The sequence below is a fragment of the Peromyscus eremicus genome, chromosome X (genome assembly GCF_949786415.1).
Source record: "Peromyscus eremicus chromosome X, PerEre_H2_v1, whole genome shotgun sequence".
Lineage (NCBI taxonomy): Eukaryota > Metazoa > Chordata > Mammalia > Rodentia > Cricetidae > Peromyscus > Peromyscus eremicus.
Genome location: NC_081439.1, coordinates 82,189,729 through 82,213,280, shown reverse-complemented (window position 1 = coordinate 82,213,280; position 23,552 = coordinate 82,189,729). Strand labels below are relative to the sequence as shown.

At 40.9% G+C, this 23,552-nt stretch overlaps 3 pseudogenes; all 3 read left to right on the top strand.

The window, feature by feature from the left end:
- Positions 1 to 654: 654 nt before the first annotated feature.
- LOC131900097 (lamina-associated polypeptide 2-like) lies at positions 655 to 10,273 on the top strand (annotated as a pseudogene).
- A 1,404-nt stretch (positions 10,274 to 11,677) lies between these two features.
- Positions 11,678 to 12,336, top strand: LOC131900096 (lamina-associated polypeptide 2-like; annotated as a pseudogene).
- Positions 12,337 to 20,152: 7,816 nt separating this feature from the next.
- LOC131900095 (lamina-associated polypeptide 2-like) lies at positions 20,153 to 21,491 on the top strand (annotated as a pseudogene).
- The last annotated feature ends 2,061 nt before the right edge of the window (positions 21,492 to 23,552 follow it).

Below are 23,552 nucleotides of genomic sequence, written 5' to 3'. Positions count from 1 at the left end.
ATCTTTATCTCTCACCAGGCCTGGTCCCCTTCTCCACACCCATTTTTCCCTCCTAATAAAGCTCTAAAAACTTACATTGGGTTCTTCCGTGGCCCATGACTCTTCCGATGACCAACCAGCACCATATACCCATCTCTTGGGCCTTCTCTCCTCCTAAGTCCTCTCTTAGGCCCCCCTTTTCTCTTTCCACAGTCCCCTTTCTTCTTTCATGACAGGCACACACACACATACAAACTAAAATCTAAGATCTACATATTAGAGAAAATGTGGTTTTGTTCTGAGTCTTTTTTGGGGGGTAGGGACAGAAGGGGACACAGGGTTTCTCTATGTAGATCTAGCTGTCCTGGAACTCAATCTCTATGTAGATCACACTGACCTTGAACTCACAGACATCCTACTGCCTCTGATTCCCAAGTACTGAAATTAAACATATGTGCCATGATGCCCAGATCAGACATAACAATTTCCAGTTCCATTCATTTTGCTGAAAAAAATCACAATTTTATTTTTATATATAGCTGGAGAAAATTCTATTGTGTATACATATCAGCTTACATGTGGTTTTTCTCATAATCCACTTTTTGGTTTTTTTGTTTTGTTTTGAAGTCATGGGGGGTGGCACGTCTATGTGTGGGGTTGTGTATGTGTGCCTATATGTGTCAGTGGAGGCCAGAGAATTTAGATCCTGGACCTGGATTTGCAAGTGGCTGTGGGCCAGCCACCCAATGTGGATTCGGGGAACTGAACTCTGATTGTCAGGGAGAGCAGGTATGTGCTCTTAAATGCTAAGTCATCTCTCTAGGCTCCCTTTTCTGTTTATTGAAGCTGTCTGTATTCATAATATTATACAAAACACTGGGCACAGTATGCCTTAACCCCCAGCATGACATCTAGGTATCATATTTACTAAGTGCCATATCATACCTTTAATTAAATGCCAAGATCCAATCATTAAAGACCAGTAATACTGAGAGTGACAAAATTTGCATGCATTTCAAATGAACATAGAAAATATGGATGCAATCGAATCATATCTCATGAAACTATACTGGCTTCAAGCAACAGAGCCTCAGTTGTCAGCAGGTTAACAGGACATTTCAAGCAAACAGTTCCTAGCAAAAAATGAGTGTTTGGGGAAATATTATTTTAAGGTGTGTTACTTGGGTTTATGTGCATTTGTTTAATTCTGTGAAACTGTGTTACTGTTCCTGTCTAAAACAAATGATGGTCTAATAAAGAACTGAGCAGCCAATAGTTACGAAAGAGAAAGGGTAGGTGGTGGCTGGCAGGCAGAGAGAATAAACAGAAGGGGAAATCTGGGAGGAGAGATCAATGAGTGTGGGCAAGAGAGAGAGAGACAGAGACAGGGAGGACACTAGGGACTAGTCACCCAGCCAACTAGCCACAGAGGAAGATTTACAGAAATAAGAGAATGGGAAAAGCCCAGAGGCATAAGGGTGATGGGATAATTTGAGATAAGAAAAACTGGCTAGAAACAAGTTAAGCTAAAGCCAGGCATTTATAATTAAGAAGAAGTCCTGTGTGTGACTTATTGGGAGCTGATTGCCAAGCTCCACAAAAGAACATAAACAAACAACACCATTAAGTGCTAAAGTAAAGAAGAGCAGAAAGGGATATTCTTAAGGAGCTGTTTTCCTAGGAAGCATCTGTGCCTACAGGAATTAATGCTAGTGGCTGCAGACCAACCAAAGGGGCTGCAGGCCAGCCACTAGAACTCAGATGATTCCAGGATGGGGCAATCATTCTCATCTAAATATGTTCCTAAGTATGTTCCCTTGGCAGATGTCAGGTCAGAGAAAACAGAGAAGGGATGCTCCATTCCCATGTGGATAACAGTGCTGCTGTTTGTTGTTGAAGAAGTGGATATTGTTGTTGTTGTTTTCTTTTAAGCCTATCAAGCTATGGAAGCCAACCAAGGAAATCTCTTCTCTAATTTTCTTCAAAAAGCTAAAGTATCTGGCTCAAGATACCATGTTGAACAATATTATTTTAAGGTGTGTTACTTTGTTTCTGTTGCATTTGTTTAACTCTGTGAAGTTGTGTTACTGTGCCTAACACACCTGATGGTCTCATACAGAACTGAGCAGCCAATGGTGAGGCAGGAGAAAGGATAGTTGGGGCTGGCAGGCAGAGAGAATAAACAGAAGGAGAAACCAGGGAAGAGGAAATTGAAAAGGAGGAGCCAGAACAGGAGGACTCCATCGTCAGCCACTCAGCTACACAGCAAGACACAGAGGAAGAGTAAGGTTTACAGAAGCAAGAGAACACGGAAGTTCCGGAGGCAAAAGATAGATGGGGTAACTGAAGTTAAGGAAAGCTGGCTAGAAACTAAGCCTAGCTAAGGCTGGGCATTTATAATTAAGAATAAACCTCTGTGTGTGATTTATTTGGGAGCTGGGTGGTGGGCCTCCAAAGAGCCAAAAGAGTAAAATACCAACAACATCATTTTGGCATATTCAACTTGACCTCCTGTTTTTATTTAACTGTGTGAAAAAACATTTGTGTCCACTTACTGACCGAAGAACTTCAATTGTGATTTCACCTCAATAAATTAGTGTGGCAAAGAAAAAAAACAAGATGTATACATGGACTTTGTTTAAAGATTTTGGACCTTGGAGATCACAATGTGCTATATGAATAAACTTTCTTAGCACTGGAACTGTTTTGTAGGCTTTATTTTTAATGTGGACATCTTATTTCACCACATTGTTTTTGTACTTGGAAAATAAGGCAAAACATGGTGATGTAATGTGAAGCTGCACATCCAATACTTGGAATTTTTACAGAAAAGATGTATGACTTATTATCTGCTGAGTAAAACTGTTGTGGAATGATGTTCAGTGGGTCATGTGGTTGTGTTTCCTGTAATGCAGGTGTTTGTTGTTCATGCAAGGTACAGCAATAAGCTCTTCTGTGACTTCTGATAATGGTGGTATTGCTCTTGCAGCCCTATCACACTACATCCTGAAATACTTTTCATATCATGAAAGTCCTACTTCCTTCAGACCCATTTAAGTCACTCGATTTTCGGCAGGGATCTTTTAGGGCAGCGTATATGACTCTTTCACAGAACTATACCAGGCTGTCCATATTTGAGAACACTGTTAATTAGCTTTAAGACTGTCATTCGAATCTTGGAATTTTTAGTTACAGTAAAGCCTTTTTCCTGTCAGTACATCTCACTATCAAAATATTTTGAGATAAAAACGTGTGAGGTGTGCTTGTTTAGAAACTAACACTGCTCCTCTATTTCACTTAGATTCATTGTTGCATCATCTTCTATTACCAAAATATATATGTAATTTTGGAGAGTTTTTTTTTTTTTTTGGTTTTTTGGGGGGATTGTTTTGTTTTGGTTTGGGGAGGGATGTTGAAGTTTTTGTTTGTTTTAACCCTGTGCTTTCTGATTTGATTTGATTCAAAAAACAAACATTTGCTTTGAATTACACACACACACACACACACACACACACACACACACAAACTCATGCACACACACACACACTCACAAAATCCTATGTCTTCTAATAAGGACAATGAAGGCATCTGCCATCTGGTGGTCAGAATCAAAATTGCAGTTCTGAAAGGCTCAGATCCTGAAGCTTTTCAAACAGGAAAGGGGAAAGGAGGGGCTTAGAGTCATGACATAAGCCAGATCATTCTAGAATGTACAACCCACAGGCAGCGATTCTCTAAACACACGATTTTCTACTGTCTCTAAGCCCCAAACTAGATATTCACTTCCTGCCTGAACTGAAGAGAAAACTGCATGATTATTTTGGAAGAAGTTTGAGACAGAAACACACCCGAAGATACACTACAAAAAAAGAATTGTTTTCATCTAAATATGCTTTGCTCAACGAGTCAATGTATTATGTACCACTTCCAAAATAAAATAGATGTCCATGATTTTTGTCAGTTGAGTTACATTTTTATTTTTACATTTTAAAATGATTTTATTTATTATTTATTTATTTATTTATTTATTTATTTATTTATTTATTTATTTATTTATTTATTTATTTGGGGCAGGGGTGTAGACGTTGATGTAACCGTGCTTCAGTGAATGTGTTTAGAGGTCAGAGAACAACCAGCATGAGTCCCTCCCTTCCTTTCACCCTATGGGTGCTGTAGGAGGCCAGATCTTTGTGCTCCCAGAGAAGCTCTAGTGGAATCTAAAATGTTAAACAACACATGGGGATGTCCTTCAAAGGAATTCACAGCCTGTTGTCTGCCCAGAAGCCTGGCAATGGACTTGGCTAATAGCCTGGTTACCTTTACACTGTCTGTGTGTCCAAGAACACACGAAGCCCTCCCCCAGACTCTTATTGTAAACTTGTTTTTCTCAGTCAGTTTATAGATCCTGTGTTTGAATCAACAGTGGCTCCTTAGTCGTGTTGAACCGAACTCACTTTTGCCTCCCTCAGACCATTACTCTGCTGGCAGTGGTGGTCTCACAGACACCCTCCCAAACCCACATCCCAACTCAAGGTTCCAGAGATCAAACTCATGTCATGCTGCTTAACCATCTTCCTACTTCCATATTTCTATCTTAATATATTTTCCTAATTACAAGTTTTCCAGAAAGACAAAAAGAGATGTATGTGTAAAGTGAACCCTGTGTGTCTCCTCTGCCTGACTCTCACTCTCTGACTCAAATATATCCCCTGAAAATAGATGTGTGTACTTCAGACGTGTCTTTCCGAGTGCAGTTTAAATACAAAGGAAAGCACTTAGCTAAAATACATATTATCCAAAATCCTAATCACCGCACACTTACTCGTTCACATTCTGCCTATTTCACTGACCATCATAGCTCTTCACATTACATTTATAAAGGACTAGTGCCTAATAGGCACAAAATATTGCTTTCTCTTTTAAATACAGGATCTCTTGTAACCCAGGGTGGCCTTGAACTGCCTATGTTGTTGAAGATGGCCTTGAAATCAGAATCCTCCTGCCTCCACATCTTGAGTGCTGAGATAACAAATATGCATCTTTGAGCCCAGCTCCAAATATTGCTTGATCTCACCTATCTCTTAGTAAGCCAGTTTGCCGAACATTTTGCAGATATAAACTCCATATAGTTTACAAATATTCTATTTTGTCACCTAACTTTTGACTGTTTTCCTGCCATCCACAGTACTTCCTTAACTGTTTTCTGTATCTGGATTAAAATGATTACTTTCTCACAGTGTCTCCCGTAGACCAAACTGATCTTGAACTCCCGGTCCTGCTGCCTCTCTCTAACAAGTGCTGAAAAGACAGGCATGCAACACCATGTCATTTTAATGTTTTCAATAACATTGACATTAAACCTTCCTATATGAAATAACGAACAGTTTATTTTAAGATGCATAATGTATAGCATCTACTAAGATAGCTATTATATAAAAACAAAATGTGTTGATGGAGATATGAAGACAGTGGGACACATTGTATTGTCGATGTAAACACAAATGGTGCAGCCTCTTTAGAAAACAGTATAGCAGCCCTTCAAAAATTAGACATTGAACTAACCCATGATCCAGTAATTCACATTCTAGGCATGTACTGAAAAGAAATGAGAGCAGAGATTCAAATGGGGTAGCTTCCCATCCATGGCCATAGTAGCATTATCCATAATGGTCAAATGATGGAAACACCCATGTTCATGGACAGACAAGTATGGCATATCCACAGAATGGACTGTCATTTGGCCTTCAAAATTAAAGAATGTCTGCTAAATGATTGTCGGGCGGTGGTGGAGCACGCCTTTAATCCCAGCACTCGGAAGACAGAGCCAGGCTGATCTCTGTGAGTTTTTAGGCCAGCCTGGGCTACCAAGTGAGTTCCAGGAAAGGCGCAAAGCTACACAGAGAAACCCTGTCTTGAAAAATCAAAAAAAAAAAAAAAAGAGAATGTCTGCTAAATGCACCACTACACAGGTAAACCCTGTGAAAACATGCTAAGCAAAAGAAGCAAGACAGCAAAGGACAAACACACTATGATTCCACTTCTATTATGTACTCAGGAGCCAAATTCATATGAAATGGAGAGTAGAATGATGGATTTCAGGGTCTGCAGGAGGGAAAATAGGAAATTATATCAATGAGTACAGAATTCCAGTGATGTAAGATAAGTACTGGGGAAGAATGGTGGTGAGGGTTTCACAACAATGTGATTGTGTTTATTTGTGTATAGCTATTGAGGATTAAATCCAGGGCTTTGTCCTTCCCACTGACAGCCATCTCCAGGATAATGTGGATGCATTTAATGCCCCTGAAGGGTACTCCTGGAAGTGAGTGAAATGGCAATTTCGAAGGCATTTATACTTCATAAATGAGAAATGAATAAAATTGACCATAGTATCAGAACTTGAGCTTTCCCCTGGGAGCATCTCATGCCAGCACCCAGGACACAAAGGAAAAGCTTGAATGATTCCAACTTCAGTGGCTGTACAAAGCCTCCGCTAGCTCCCAGCTCACACTCAAGGATGGGGACATCACAAACACAAGGACAGATAGAGACAGACTTCCAGATAACTCTTTGTCTATCCCATTCACCCACCTCTCTGCATTGATTAATGGGAATGCATCATTGATCATGAGAATTAACCACAGGTTTACTGTAAACAGCTTAGACCAAGGGTTCTCAACCTGTGGGTCGTGAACCCTTTAGGGTCAAAGGACCCATTTACAGGGGTTGCAAATCAGATGTCCTGCATCTCAGATATCTACATTATGATTCATAACAGTAGCAAAACTTTAGTTGTGAAGTAGCATCAAAAATAATTTTATGCTTGTAGGTCACCACAACATGAGGGACTGTTCTAAAGGGTCACAGCATTAGGAAGCTTGAGAACCACTGTCTTAGACGGTCTTTACTGAATTTTTTCTATGTATTATGTCTAAATTTTATTGTATTTTTTCCATAGTGTCTCATGTACACCAAACTGACCTTGAACTCGCCAAGTGCAGAGAATACAGGTGTGCATCGCCATGTCCACTTTTAATTTTTTCAATAATATTAATATTGAAAATAGTAATGCAGATTTTTTTGTTTTTTTCAAGGCAGGGTTTCTCTGTGTAGCTTTGGAGTCTGTCCTGGAACTTGATCTGTAGACCATGCTGGACTCGAAATCACAGAGATCCACCTGCCTCTGCCTCCCCTGTGCTCTGATTAAAGGTGTGTGCCACCACTGCCCCACATGCAGTTGTTTTTGTTTTTTTAATTAAGCAATGTCCTGTCCAGCATCAATTATTCACTAAGATTAGGCAGTTAGAAACTTGGAAACTTCCTGACATAAAAGAGAGAGCTTTTGATTAATTCCAGATTTTCCTAGTAAGCAGCCTCCCTGCAAGGTCGTTTCCCTGATTTACTTAAGCTTCCTATACCCTGATCTTCATTGTGAATTTAGCAAAAAGTGAACCAGAGAGAAACAGGACAGTAGTCTTTTTCCAAGGGACAGTTGAGAGCTGCCCTGTGGGTGCTGGGAATTGAACCCGGGTCTACCAGAAGAGCAGCCACTGCTCACAACTACTGACCCATCTCTCTAGCTCAAAGATGAAGCCTCAATTAAGAGTATTGGCTGTGCCGGGAGGTGGTGGTGCCTAGCACTAGGAGGCAGAGGCAGGTGGATCTGAGTTCGAGGCCAGCCTGTTCCACAGAGCGAGTTCCACAACAGACTCCAAAGCTACACAGAGGAAACCAGTCTCGAAAAACCATTAAATAAAAGAAAAAGAAAAAAAAAAAGAGAGCACTGTTTGCTCTTCCAAAGAGCCCAAGTTCTTTTTGTTTGTTTGTTTCGTTGGTTTGTTTTGTTTGTTTTTTTGTCTGTTTTGAGACCGGGTTTCTCTGTGTAGTTTTGGTTCCTGTCCGGGATCTCGCTCTGTAGACCAGACTGGACTCAAACTCACACAGATCACCTGGCTCTGTTTCCCTGAGTGCTGGGATTAAAGTAATGTGCCACCACTGCCCCACATACAGTTTTTTGGGGTTACTTTTTTAAGATTTATTTATTTATTATATATGCAGTGTTCTGCCTGCATATATGGCTGCAGGCCAGAAGAGGGCATCAGATCCTATTACAGATGGTTGTGAGCCACCATGTGCTCGCTGGGTATTGGACTCAGGGCCTTTGGAAGGGCAGCCAGTACCCTCAACCTCTGAGCCATCTCTCCAGCCCACAGTTGTTTGTTTGTTTGTTTGTTTTTTAATTAAGCCATGTCCTGGCCAGCATCAATAATTCACTAAGACTAGGCAGTTAGAAACTTGGAAACTTCCTGACATAAAAGAGAGAGCTTTTGATTAATTCCAGATTTTCCTAGTAAGCAGCCTCCCTGCAAGGTGTTTCCCTGATTTACTTAACCTTCCTATACCCTGATCTTCATTGTGAATTTCATAAAAAGTGAACTAGAGAGAAACAGGGCAGTAGTCTTTTTCCAAGGGACAGTTGAGAGCTGCCCTGTGGGTGCTGGGAATTGAACCCTGGTCTACCAGAGGAGCAGCCACTGCTCACAACTACTGAGCCATCTCTCTAGCCCGAAGATGGTTCCTCAATTAAGAGTATTGGCTGTGCTGGGAGGTGGTGGTGCCTAGCACTAGGAGGCAGAGGCAGGTGGATCTGAGTTCGAGGCCAGCCTGTTCCACAGAGCAAGTTCCACAACAGACTCCAAAGCTACACAGAGAAAACCGGTCTTGAAAAGCCATTTAAAAAAAAGAAAAAGAAAAGAGAGCACTGTTTGCTCTTCCAAAGAACCCAAGTTTTTTTTGTTTGGTTGGTTTGTTGGTTGGTTTTGTTTGTTTGTTTGTTTGTTTGTTTGTTTGTTTGTTTTGAGACCGGGTTTCTCTGTGTAGTTTTGGTTCCTGTCCTGGATCTCGCTCTGTAGACCAGGCTGGACTCAAACTCACAGAGATCCGCCTGGCTCTGTTTCCCTGAGTGCTGGGATTAAAGTCGTGTGCCACCACTGCCCCACATACAGTTTTTTGGGGTTATTTTTTTAAGATTTATTTATTTATTATGTGTACAGTGTTCTGCCTGCATATATGGCTGCAGGCCAGAAGAGGGCATCAGATCCTATTACAGATGGTTGTGAGCCACCATGTGCTCGCTGGGTATTGGACTCAGGGCCTTTGGAAGAGCAGCCAGTACCCTTAACCTCTGAGCCATCTCTCCAGCCCACAGTTGTTTGTTTGTTTGTTTTTTAATTAAGCCATGTCCTGGCCAGCATCAATTATTCACTAAGACTAGGCAGTTAGAAACTTGGAAACTTCCTCACATAAAAGAGAGAGCTTTTGATTAATTCCAGATTTTCCTACTAAACAGCCTCCCTGCAAGGTCGTTTCCCTGATTTACTTAACCTTCCTATACCCTGATCTCCATTGTGAATTTCATAAAAAGTGAACTGAAGAGAGGTAGATCAGTAGTCTTTCTTCCCTTGGAAATGGGACAGTTGTGAGCTGCCATGTGGGTGCTGGGAATTGAACTCGGGTCTACCAGAAGAACAGCCACTGCTCCCAACCACTGACCCATCTCTCCAGCCCGCCAATGGATCCTCAGTCAAGAGTATTGGCTGTGTCTGGTGGTGGTGGTGCCCAGCACTTGGGAGGCAGAGGCAGGTGGATATCTGTGAGTTCGAGACCAGCCTGGTCTACAGAGAAAGTTTCTGAACAGACTCCAAAGCTAATCAGAGAAACCCGAAACATCCCCCGCCCCCAAAAAGAAAGAAATTCCTGTCACATCATTCTGTGAGTTTGAAGCCATCCTAGTTTACAGAGAGAGTTCCAGGCCAGCCAGCGCTATACACAGAGAAACCGTGTTTAGAAAAATCAAGCAACCTTTGTGATTTAGGATGTGGCTCCGTGGTGCTGATCTAATACCTGGGAGGAATACCAGTATCTCAAATAAATCAGTGCTCTTTGTACCATCTTCTGTTTTTCATTTCGTTCTAACGATAGATTCATGCATTCTGGGCAAGTACACTATTGAGTGATAGCCTCCACCTGTATCATCATTTCCTGTTGGTCTTTTTATTCATCTTTTAAAAAAACTGATAAGTAACAAGTTTCCTTATGTCATGTCCATGAATACTCTTGTATTTATTGGGCTTTGTCCCCCCACCCCCACATCCCCACCCCCGACCTTGCTCTCCTCCTACAGCTCCTGTTCCCAGAGACCCCCTTCTGTTTTTCTGTTGCAGGTATTCTTGGTGTTAGGATTCTGTACATGTGCAGCTTGGCTCTAATGGCTTACAGCAGCAGCACGTGCTGATGCAATCCCCACCTTTAAAAAGACGGATGTGAACCCCCACCCTCTCTTTCTGTTTTCTCTCTGCTCTGCTCTGCTCCCTCAAACATCTTTCTCTCTCACCAGGCCTGGTCCCCTTCTCCACACCCATTTTTCCCTCCTAATAAAGCTCTAAAAACTAACATTGTGTTCTTGCAATGACCAACCAGCACCATATACCCATCTCTTGGGCCTTCTCTCCTCCTAAGTCCTCTCTTAGGCCCCCCTTTTCTCTTTCCACAGTCCCCTTTCTTCTTTCATGACAGGCACACACACACAGACAAACTAAAATCTAAGATCTACATATTAGAGAAAATGTGGTTTTGTCCTGAGACTTTTTTGGGGGGTATAGGGACAGAAGGGGACACAGGGTTTCTCTGTGTAGATCTAGCTGTCCTGGAACTCACTCTCTATGTAGATCAGACTGGCCTTGAACTCACAGACATCCTCCTGCTTCTGCCTCCCAAGTGCTAAAATTAAAGTTATGTGCCATGATGCCCAGACCAGACATAACAATTTCCAGTTCCATTCATTTTGCTGAAAAAAATCACAATTTTATTTTTATATATAGCTGGAGAAAAACCTATTGTGTATACATATCAGCTTACATGTGGTTTTTCTCATAATCCACTTTTTGGTTTTCTTGTTTGGTTTTGATATCATGGGGGGTGGTGTGTCTATGTGTGGGGTTGTGTATGTGTGCCTATATGTGTCAGTGGAGGCCAGAGTATCTAGATCCTGGACCTGGATTTGCACGTGGCTGTGGGCCAGCCACCCAATGTGGATTCGGGGAACTGAACTCTGATTGTCTGGGAGAGCAGGTATGTGCTCTTTAATGCTAACCCATCTCTCTAGGCTCCATTTTCTGTTTGTTGAAGCTGTCTGTATTCATAATATTATACAAAACACTGGGCACAGTATGCCTTAACTCCCAGCATGACATCTAGGTATCATATTTACTAAGTGCCATTCCATACCTTTAATTAAATGCCAAGAACCAGTCATTAAAGACCAGTAATACTGAGAGTGACAAAATTTGCATGCATTTCAAATGAACATAGAAAATATCGATGCAATCGAATCATATCTCATGAAACTATACTGGCTTCAAGCAACAGAGCCTCAGTTGTCAGCAGGTTAACAGGACATTTCAAGCAAACAGTTCCTAGCAAAAAATGAGTGTTTGGGGAAATATTATTTTAAGGTGTGTTACTTTTGTTTATGTGCATTTGTTTAATTCTGTGAAGCTGTGTTACTGTGCCTGTCTAAAACAAATGATGGTCTAATAAAGAAGTGAATGGCCAATTGCTGGCAGGAGAAAGGATAGGTGGTGTTGGCAGGTAGAGAGAATAAAAAGAAGGGGAAATCTGGGAGGAGAGATCAATGAGCATGGGCGAGAGAGAGACACAGACAGAGAGGACACTAGGGACTAGTCACCCAGCCAACCAGCCACAGAGTAAGAGTAAGATTTACAGAAATAAGAGAACGGGAAAAGCCCAGAGGCATAAGGGTGATGGGATACTTTGAGATAAGAAAAACTGGCTAGAAACAAGTCAAGCTAAAGCCAGGCATTTATAATTAAGAATAAGCCCTGTGTGTGACTTATTTGGGAGCTGAATGCCAGGCCCCGCAAAAGAGCAAAAACAAACAACACCATTAAGTGCTAAAGTAAAGAAGAGCAGAAAGAGATATCCTTAAAGAGCTGTTCCCCTAGGAAGCATCTGTGCCAACAGGAATTAATGCTAGTTGCTGCAGACCAACCAAAGGGGCTGCAGGCCAGCCACTAGAACTCAGATGATTCCAGGATGGGGCAAGCATTCTCATCTAAATATGTCCCTAAGTAGGTTCCCTTGGCAGATGTCAGGTCAGAGAAAACAGAGAAGGGATCCTCCATTCCCATGTGGAATACAGTGCTGCTGTTTGTTTTTGAAGAAGTGGATATTGTTGTTGGTGTTGGTGTTGTTTTCTTTTGAGCCTATCAAGCTATGGAAACCAACCAAGGAAAACTCTTCTCTAATTTTCTTCAAAACGCTAAAGTATCTGGCTGAAGATACCATGTTGAACAATATTATTTTAAGGTGTGTTACTTTGTTTATGTTGCATTTGTTTAACTCTGTGAAGTTGTGTTACTGTGCCTAACACACCTGATGGTCTCATACAGAACTGAGCAGCCAATGGTGAGGCAGGAGAAAGAATAGGTGGGACAGGCAGGCAGAGAGAATAAACAGAAAGAGAAATGAGGGAAGAGGGAATTGAAAAGGAGGAGCCAGAGCAGGAAGAGGACTCCAGGCTCAGCCACTCAGCTACACAGGAAGACACAGAGGAAGAGTAAGGTTTACAGAAGCAAGAGAACAGGGAAGTTCCGGGGGCAAAAGATAGATGGGGTAACTGAAGTTAAGGAAAGCTGGATAGAAACTAAGCCTAGCTAAGGCCGGGCATTTATAATTAAGAATAAACATCCGTGTGTGATTTATTTGGGAGCTGGGTGGTGGGCCTCCAAAGAGCCAAAAGAGTAAAATATCAACAACATCATTTTGGCATATTCAACTTGACTTCCTGTTTTCATTAACTGTGTGGGAAAACATTTGTGTCCACTTACTGAACGAAGAACTACAATTGTGAATTCACCTCAATAAAGTTAGTGTGGCAAAGAAAAGTAAACAAGATGTATACATGGACTTTGTTTAAATTTTTGGACCATGGAGATCACAATGTGCTATATGAATAATCTTTCCTAGCACTGGAACTGTTTTGTAGGCTTTATTTTTAATGTGGACCTCTTATTTCACCACATTGTGTTTTGTACTTGGAAAATAAGGCAAAACATGGTGATGTAATGTGAAGCTGCACATCCAATACTTGGAATTTTTACAGAAAAGATTTATGACTTATTCTCTGCTGAGTAAAACTGTTGTGGAATGATGTTCAGTGGGTCAAGTGGTTGTGTTTCCTGTAATGCAGGTGTTTGTTGTTCATGCAAGGTACAGCAATAAGCTCTTCTGTGACTTCTGATAATGGTGGTATTGCTCTTGCAGCCCTATCATACTACATCCTGAAATACTTTTCATATCATGAAAGTCCTACTGCCTTCAGACCCATTTAAGTACACTTGATTTTCGGCAGGGATCTTTTAGGGCAGCATATATGACTCTTTCACAGAACTATAGCATGCTGTCCATATTTGAGAACACTGTTAATTAGCTTTAAGACTGTCATTCGAATCTTGGAATTTTTAGTTACAGTAAAGCCTTTTTCCTGTCAAAACATCTCACTATCAAAATCTTTTGAGATAAATAAGTGTGAGGTGTGCTTTTTTAGAAATTAGAAAGTAACACTGCTCCTCTGTTCCACTTGGATTCATTGTTGCGTCATTTTCTTTTCTTTTTTTTTTCTTTTTTTTTTTTCGGAGGATTGTTTTTGTTTGGTTTGGGGAGGGATGTTGAAGTTTTTGTTTGTTTTAACCCTATGCTTTCTGATTTGATTTGATTAAAAAAAACCAAACATTTGCTTTGAATTACACACACACACACACACACACACACACACACACACAAACTCATGCACACACACACACTCACAAAATCCTATGTCCTCTAATAAGGACAATGAAGGCATCTGCCATCTGGTGGTGAGAATCAAAATTGCAGTTCGGAAAGGCTCTGATCCTGAAGCTTTTCAAACAGGAAAGGGGAAAGGAGGGGTAGAGTCCTGACATAAACCAGATCTTTCTAGAATGTACAACCCACAGGCAGCGATTCTCTAAACACAGGATTTTCTACTGTCTCTAAGCCCCAAACTAGATATTCACTTCCTGCCTGAACTGAAGGGAAAACTGCATGATTATTTTGGAAGAAGTTTGAGACAGACACCCGAAGATACACTACAAGAAAAGAATTGTTTTCATCTAAATATACTTTGTTCAACGAGTCAATGTATTATGTACCACTTCCAAAATAAAATAGATGTCCATGATTTTTGTCAGTTGAGTTACATTTTTAGTTTTACATTTTAAAATGATTTTTTTATTTATTTATTTATTTATTTATTTATTTATTTATTTATTTATTTGGGGCAGGGGTGTAGACGTTGATGTAACCGTGCTTCAGTGAATGAGTTTAGAGGTCAGAGAACAACCAGCATGAGTCCCTCCCTTCCCTTCACCCTATGGGTGCTGTAGGAGACCAGATCTTTGTGCTCCCACATAAGCTCTAGTGGAATCTAAAATGTTAAACAACACATGGGGTTGTCCTTCAAAGGAATTCACAGCCTGTTGTCTGCCCAGAAGGCTGGCAATGGACTTGGCTAATAGCCTGGTTACCTTTACACTGTCTGTGTGTCCGAGAACACACGAAACCCTCCCCCAGACTCCTATTGTAAACTTGTTTTTCTCAGTCAGGTTATAGAACCTGTGTTTGAATCAACAGTGGCTCCTTAGTCGTGTTGAACCGAACTCACTTTTGCCTCCCTCAGACCATTACTCTGCTGGCAGTGGTGGTCTCAGAGACACCCTCCCAAACCCACATCCCAACCTCAAGGTTCCAGAGATCAAACTCATGTCATGCTGCTTAGGCATCTCCCTACCTCCATATTTCTATCTTAACATGTTTTCCTAATTACAAATTTTCCAAAAAGTCAAAAAGAGATGTATGTATAATCTGAACCCTGTGTGTCTCCTCTGCCTGACCCTCACTCTCTGACTCAAATATATCCCCTGAAAATAGATGTGTGTACTTCAGACCTGATTTTTTTCGAGTGCAGTTTAAATACAAAGGAAAGCACTTAGCTAAAATACATATTATCCAAAATCCTAATCACTGCATACTTACTCGTTCACATTCTGCCTATTTCACTGACCATCATAGCTCTTCACATTACATTTATAAAGGACTAGTGCCTAATAGGCACAAAATATTGCTTTCTCTTTTAAATACAGGATCTCTTGTAACCCAGGGTGGCCTTGAACTGCCTATGTTGTTGAAGATGGCCTTGAAATCAGAATCCTCCTGCCTCCACCTCTTGAGTGCTGAGATAACAAATATGCATCTCTGAGCCCAGCTCCAAGTATTGCTTGAATTCACCTATCTCTTAGTAAGCCAGTTTGCCAAACATTCTGCAGATATAAACTCCATATAGTTTACAAATAGTCTATTTTGTCACCTAACTTTTGACTTTTTCCTGCCATCCACAGTACTTCCTTAACTGTTTTCTGTATCTGGATTAAAATGATTACTTTCTCACAGTGTCTCCCGTAGACCAAACTGATCTTGAACTCCCGGTCCTGCTGACTCTCTCTAACAAGTGCTGAAAAGACAGGCATGCAACACCATGTCATTTTAATGTTTTCAATAATATTCACTTTAAACCTTCCTATATAAAATAACGAACAGTTTATTTTAAGATGCATAATGTATAGCATCTACTAAGATAACTATTATATAAAAACAAAATGTGTTGATGGAGATATGAAGACAGTGGGACACATTGTATTGTCGATGTAAACACAAATGGTGCAGCCTCTTTAGAAAACAGTAGAGCAGCCCTTCAAAAATTAGACATTGAACTAACCCATGATCCAGTAATTCACCTTCTAGGCATGTACTGAAAAGAAATGAGAGCAGAGATTCAAATGGGGTAGCTTCCCATTCATGGTCATAGCAGCATTATCCATAATGGTCAAATGATGGAAACACCCATGTTCATGGACAGACAAGTATGGCATATCCACAGGATGGACTGTCATTTGGACTTCAAAATTAAAGAATGTCTGCTAAATGAACCACTACACAGGTAAACCCTGTGAAAACATGCTAAACAAAAGAAGCAAGACAGCAAAGGACAAACACACTATGATTCCACTTCTATTATGTACTCAGGAGCCAAATTCATATGAAATGGAGAGTAGAATGATGGATTTCAGTGTCTGCGGGAGGGAAAATAGGAAATTATATCAATGAGTACAGAATTCCAGTGATGTAAGATAAGTACTGGGGAAGAATGGTGGTGAGGGTTTCACAACAATGTGATTGTGTTTATTTGTGTATAGCTATTGAGGATTAAATCCAGGGCTTTGTCCTTCCCACTGACGGCCATCTCCAGGATAATGTGGATGCATTTAATGTCACTGAAGAGTACTCCTGGAAATGAGTGAAATGGCAATTTCGAAGGCATTTATACTTCATAAATGAGAAATGAATAAAATTGAGCATAGTATCAGAACTTGAGCTTTCCCCTGGAAACATCCCATGCCAGCACCCAGGACACAAAGGAAAAGCTTGAATGATTCCAACTTCAGTGGCTGTACAAAGCCTCCCCTAGCTCCCAGCTCACACTCAAGGATGGGGACATCACAAACACATGGACAGATAGAGACAGACTTCCAGATAACTCTTTGTCTATCCCATTCACCCACCTCTCTGCATTGATTACTGGGAATGCATCATTGATCATGAGAATTAACCACAGGTTTACTGTAAACAGCTTAGACCAATGGTTCTCAACCTGTGGGTCGTGAACCCTTTAGGGTCAAAGGACCCATTTACAGGGGTTGCAAATCAGATGTCCTGCATCTCAGATATCTACATTATGATTCATAACAGTAGCAAAACTATAGTTGTGAAGTAGCAACAAAAACAATTTTATGCTTGTAGGTCACCACAACATGAGGGACTGTTCTAAAGGGTCACAGCATTAGGAAGCTTGAGAACCACTGTCTTAGACGGTCTTTACTGAATTTTTTCTATGTATTATGTCTAAATTTTATTGTATTTTTTCCATAGTGTCTCATGTACACCAAACTGACCCTGAACTCGCCAAGTGCAGAGAATACAGGTGTGCATCGCCATGTCCACTTTTAATTTTTTCAATAATATTAATATTGAAAATAGTAATGCAGATTCTTTTGTTTTTTTCAAGGCAGGGTTTCTCTGTGTAGCTTTGGAGTCTGTCCTGGAACTTGATCTGTAGACCAGGCTCGACTCGAAATCACAGAGATCCACCTGCCTCTGCCTCCCCTGTGCTCTGATTAAAGGTGTGTGCCACCACTGCCCCACATGCAGTTGTTTTTGTGTTTTTTTAATTAAGCAATGTCCCGTCCAGCATCAATTATTCACTAAGACTAGGCAGTTAGAAACTTGGAAACTTCCTGACATGAAAGAAAAAGCTTTTGATTAATTCCAGATTTTCCTACTAAACAGCCTCCCTGCAAGGTCGTTTCCCTGATTTACGTAACCTTCCTATACCCTGATCTTCAATGTGAATTTCATAAAAAGTGAACCAGAGAGAAACAGGACAGTAGTCTTTTTCCAAGGGACAGTTGAGAGCTGCCCTGTGGGTGCTGGGAATTGAACCCGGGTCTACCAGAAGAGCAGCCACTGCTCCCAACTACTGAGCCATCTCTCTAGCCCAAAGATGATGCCTCAATTAAGAGTATTGGCTGTGCCGGGAGGTGGTGGTGCCTAGCACTAGGAGGCAGAGGCTGGTAGATCTGAGTTCGAGGCCAGCCTGTTCCACAGAGCGAGTTCCACAACAGACTCCAAAGCTACACAGAGAAAACCCGTCTTGAAAAGCCATTTAAAAAAGAAAAAGAAAAGAGAGCACTGTTTGCTCTTCCAAAGAGCCCAAGTTTTTTTTGTTTGGTTGGTTTGTTGGTTGGTTTTGTTTGTTTGTTTGTTTGTTTGTTTGTTTTGAGACCGGGTTTCTCTGTGTAGTTTTGGTTCTTGTCCTGGATCTCGCTCTGTAGACCAGGCTGGACTCAAACTCACAGAGATCCGCCTGGCTCTGTTTCCCTGAGTGCTGGGATTAAAGTAATGTGCCACCACTGCCCCACATACAGTTTTTTGGTTTTTTTTTTTTTAAGATTTATTTATTTATTATGTGTACAGTGTTCTGCCTGCATATATGGCTGCAGGCCAGAAGAGGGCATCAGATCCTATTACAGATGGTTGTGAGCCACCATGTGCTCGCTGGGTATTGGACTCAGGGCCTTTGGAAGGGCAGCCAGTACCCTCAACCTCTGAGCCATCTCTCCAGCCCACAGTTGTTTGTTTGTTTGTTTGTTTGTTTGTTTGTTTTTTAATTAAGCAATGTCCTGGCCAGCATCAATAATTCACTAAGACTAGGCAGGTAGATACTTGGAAACTTCCTGACATGAAAGAAAAAGCTTTTGATTAATTCCAGATTTTCCTACTAAACAGCCTCCCTGCAAAGTGGTTTCCCTGATTTACTTAAGCTTCCTATACCCTGATCTTCATTATGAATTTAGCAAAAAGTGAACTGAAGAGAGGTAGGTCAGTAGTCTTTTTTTCCTTGGAAACGGGACAGTTGTGAGCTGCTATGTGGGTGCTGGGAATTGAACCCAGGTCTACCAGAAGAACAGCCACTGTTCCCAACCACTGACCCATCTCTCCAGCCCGCCAATAGCGTTTCAGTCAAGAGTATTGGCTGTGCCTGGTGGTGATGGTGCCCAGCACTTGGGAGGCAGAGGCAGTTGGATATCTCTGAGTTCGAGGCCAGCATGGTCTACAGAGCAAATTTCTGAACAGGCTCCAAAGCTAAACTGAGAAAACCTCCTCCCAAAAAGAACGAAATTCCTGTTGCATCATTCTGTGAGTTTGAGGCCATCCTAGTTTACAGAGTGAGTTCCAGGCAGGCTAGGGCTACTACACACAGAAACCGTGTTTAGAAAAATCAAACAAACCTTTGTGGTTCAGGATGTGGCTCCGTGGTGCTGCTCTCATACCTGAGAGGAATACCAGTATCTCAAATAAATCAGTGCTCTTTGTACCATCTTCTGTTTTTCATTTCGTTCTAACGATAGATTCATGCATTCTGGGCAAGTACACTATTGAGTGATAGCCTCCACCTGCATCATCATTTCCTGTTGGTCTTTTTTATTCATCTTTTTTTAAAAAAAAACTGATAAGTAACAAGTTTCCTTATGTCATGTCCATGAATACTTTTGTATTTATTGGGCTTTGTCCCCCCACCCCCACATCCCCACCTGTGACCTTGCTCTCCTCCTACAGCTCCTGTTCCCAGTGACCCCCTTCTGCTTTTCTCTTGCAGGTATTCTTGATGTTAGGATTCTGTACATGTGCAGCTTGGCTCTAATGGCTTACAGCAGCAGCAGGTGCTGACACAATCCCCACCTTTAAAAAGCCGGATATGAACCCCCACCCTCTCTTTCTGTTTACTCTCTGCTCTGCTCCCTCAAACATCTTTATCTCTCACCAGGCCTGGTCCCCTTCTCCAAACCCATTTTTCCCTCCTAATAAAGCTCTAAAAACTAACATTGGGTTCTTCTGTGGCCCATGACTCTTCCGATGACCAACCAGCACCATATACCCATCTCTTGGGCTTTCTCTCCTCCTCCGTCCTCTCTTAGGCCCCCCTTTTCTCTTTCCACAGTCCCCTTTCTTCTTTCATGACAGGCACACACACACATACAAACTAAAATCTAAGATCTACATATTAGAGAAAATGTGGTTTTGTCCTGAGACTTTTTTGGGGGCGTAGGGACAGAAGGGGACACAGGGTTTCTCTATGTAGATCTAGCTGTCCTGGAACTCACTCTCTATGTAGATCACACTGGGTTTGAACTCACAGACATTCTACTGCCTCTGTTTTCCAAGTTCTGAAATTAAACATATGTGCCATGATGCCCAGATCAGACATAACAATTTCTAGTTCCATTCATTTTGCTGAAAAAAATCACAATTTTATATTTATATATAGCTGGAGAAAATTCTATTGTGTATACATATCAGCTTACATGTGGTTTTTCTCATAATCCACTTTTTGGATTTTTGTTTTGTTTTTATATAATGGGGGAGCAGTCTTTGTGTGGGGTTGTGTATGTGTGCCTATATGTGTCAGTGGAGGCCAGAGAATTTAGATCCTGGACTTGGATTTGCAAGTGGCTGTGGGCCAGCCACCCAATGTGGATTCGGGAAACTGAACTCTGATTGTCTGGGAGAGCAGGTATGTGCTCTTAAATGCTAAGTCATCTCTCTAGGCTCCATTTTCTGTTTGTTGAAGCTGTCTGTATTCATAATATTATACAAAACACTGGGCACAGTATGCCTTAACTCCCAGCATGACATCTAGGTATCATATTTACTAAGTGCCATATCATACCTTTAATTAAATGCCAAGAACCAAACATTAAAGCCTAGTAATACTGAGAGTGACAAAATTTGCATGCATTTCAAATGAACGTAGAAAATATGGATGCAATCGAATCATATCTCATGAAACTATACTGGCTTCAAGCAACAGAGCCTCAGTTGTCAGCAGGTTAACAAGACATTTCAAGCAAACAGTTCCTAGCAAAAAATGAGTGTTTGGGGAAATATTATCTTAAGGTGTGTTACTTTTGTTTATGTGCATTTGTTTAATTCTGTGAAGTTGTGTTACTATGCCTGTCTAAAACAAATGATGGTCTAATAAAGAAGTGAATGGCCAATAGTTAGGCAAGAGAAAGGGTAGGTGGGGCTGGCAGGCAGAGAGAATAAACGGAAGGGGAAACCTAGGAGGAGAGATCAATGAGTATGGGCAAGAGAGAGAGAGACAGAGACAGAGAGGACACTAGGGACTAGTCACCCAGCCAACCAGCCACAGAGTAAGAGTAAGATTTACAGAAATAAGAGAACGGGAAAAGCCCAGAGGCATAAGGGTGATGGGAATATTTGAAAAAAAAAGCTGGCTAGAAACAAGTCAAGCTAAAGCCGGGCATTTATAATTAAGAATAAGCCCTGTGTGTGACTTATTGGGAGCTGGTTGGCAGGCCCCACAAAAGAGCAAAAACAAACAACACCATTAAGTGCTAAAGTAAAGAAGAGCAGAAAGGGATATTCTTAAGGAGCTGTTCCCCTTGGAAGCATCGGTGCCTACAGGAATTAATGCTAGTTGCTGCAGACCAACCAAAGGGGCTGCAGGCCAGCCACTAGAACTTGGATGATTCCAGGATGGGGCAATCATTCTCATCTAAATATGTCCCTAAGTAGGTTCCCTTGGCAGATGTCAGGTCAGAGAAAACAGAGAAGGGATGCTCCATTGCCATGTGGATAACAGTGCTGCTGTTTGTTGTTGAAGAAGTGGATATTTTTGTTGGTGTTGGTGTTGTTTTCTTTTAAGCCTATCAAGCTATGGAAACCAAGGAAATCTCTTCTCTACTTTTCTTCAAAATGCTAAAGTATCTGGCTGAAGATACCATGTTGAAGAATATTATATTAAGCTGTGTTACTTTGTTTATGTTGCATTTGTTTAACACTGTGAAGTTGTGTTACTGTGCCTAACACACCTGATGGTCTCATACACAACTGAGCAGCCAATGGTGAGGCAGGAGAAAGGATAGTTGGGGCTGGCAGGCAGAGAGAATAAACAGAAGGAGAAATCAGGGAAGAGGGAATTGAAAAGGAGGAGCCAGAGTGGAAGGAGGATTCCAGGTTCAGCCACTCAGCTACACAGCAAGACACAGAGGAAGAGTAAGGTTTACAGAAGCAAGAGAACAGGAAAGGTCCAGAGGCAAAAAAAAAAGATGGGATAACTGAAGTTAAGGAAAGCTGGCTAGAAACTAAGCCTAGCTAAGGCCAGGCATTTATAATTAAGAATAAGCATCTGTGTGTGATTTATTTGGGAGCTGGGTGGTGGGCCTCCAAAGAGCCAAAATAGTAAAATACCAACAACATCATTTTGGCATATTCAACTTGACCTCCTGTTTTTATTAACTGTGTGGGAAAACATTTGTGTCCACTTACTGAACGAAGAACTACAATTGTGAATTCACCTCAATAAAGTTAGTGTGGCAAAGAAAAGTAAACAAGATGTATACATGGACTTTGTTTAAATTTTTGGACCATGGAGATCACAATGTGCTATATGAATAATCTTTCCTAGCACTGGAACTGTTTTGTAGGCTTTATTTTTAATGTGGACCTCTTATTTCACCACATTGTGTTTTGTACTTGGAAAATAAGGCAAAACATGGTGATGTAATGTGAAGCTGCACATCCAATACTTGGAATTTTTACAGAAAAGATTTATGACTTATTCTCTGCTGAGTAAAACTGTTGTGGAATGATGTTCAATGGGTCATGTGGTTGTGTTTCCTGTAATGCAGGTGTTTGTTGTTCATGCAAGGTACAGCAATAAGCTCTTCTGTGACTTCTGATAATGGTGGTATTGCTCTTGCAGCCCTATCACACTACATCCTGAAATACTTTTCATATCATGAAAGTCCTACTGCCTTCAGACCCATTTAAGTCACTCGATTTTCGGCAGGGATCTTTTAGGGCAGCGTATATGACTCTTTCACAGAACTATACCAGGCTGTCCATATTTGAGAACACTGCTAATTAGCTTTAAGACTGTCATTGGAATCTTGGACTTTTTAGTTACAGTAAAGCCTTTTTCCTGTCAATACATCTCACTACCAAAATATTTTGAGATAAAAAAGTGTGAGGTGTGCTTGTTTAGAAACTAACACTGCTCCTCTATTCCACTTGGATTCATTGTTGCATCATCGTCTATTACCAAAATATGTATGTAATTTTGGAGAGGTTTTTTTTTTTTTTTTTTGGTTTTTTGGGGGGATTGTTTCGTTTTGGTTTGGAGAAGGATGTTGAAGTTTTTGTTTGTTTTAACCCTGTGCTTTCTGATTTGATTTGATTCAAAAAACAAACATTTGCTTTGAATTACACACACACACACACACACACACACACACACACACAAACTCATGCACACACACACACTCACAAAATCCTATGTCCTCTAATAAGGACAATGAAGGCATCTGCCATCTGCTGGTCAGAATCAAAATTGCAGTTCTTAAAGGCTCAGATCCTGAAGCTTTTCAAACAGGAAAGGGGAAAGGAGGGGCTTAGAGTCACGACATAAGCCAGATCATTCTAGAATGTACAACCCACAGGCAGCGATTCTCTAAACACACGATTTTCTACTGTCTCTAAGCCCCAAACTAGATATTCACTTCCTGCCTGAACTGAAGAGAAAACTGCATGATTATTTTGGAAGAAGTTTGAGACAGAAACACACCCGAAGATACACTACAAGAAAAGAATTGTTTTCATCTAAATATACTTTGTTCAATGAGTCAATGTATTATGTACCACTTCCAAAATAAAATAGATGTCCATGATTTTTGTCAGTTGAGTTACATTTTTAGTTTTACATTTTAAAATGATTTTATTATTTATTTATTTATTTATTTATTTATTTATTTATTTATTCATTCATTTGGGGCGGG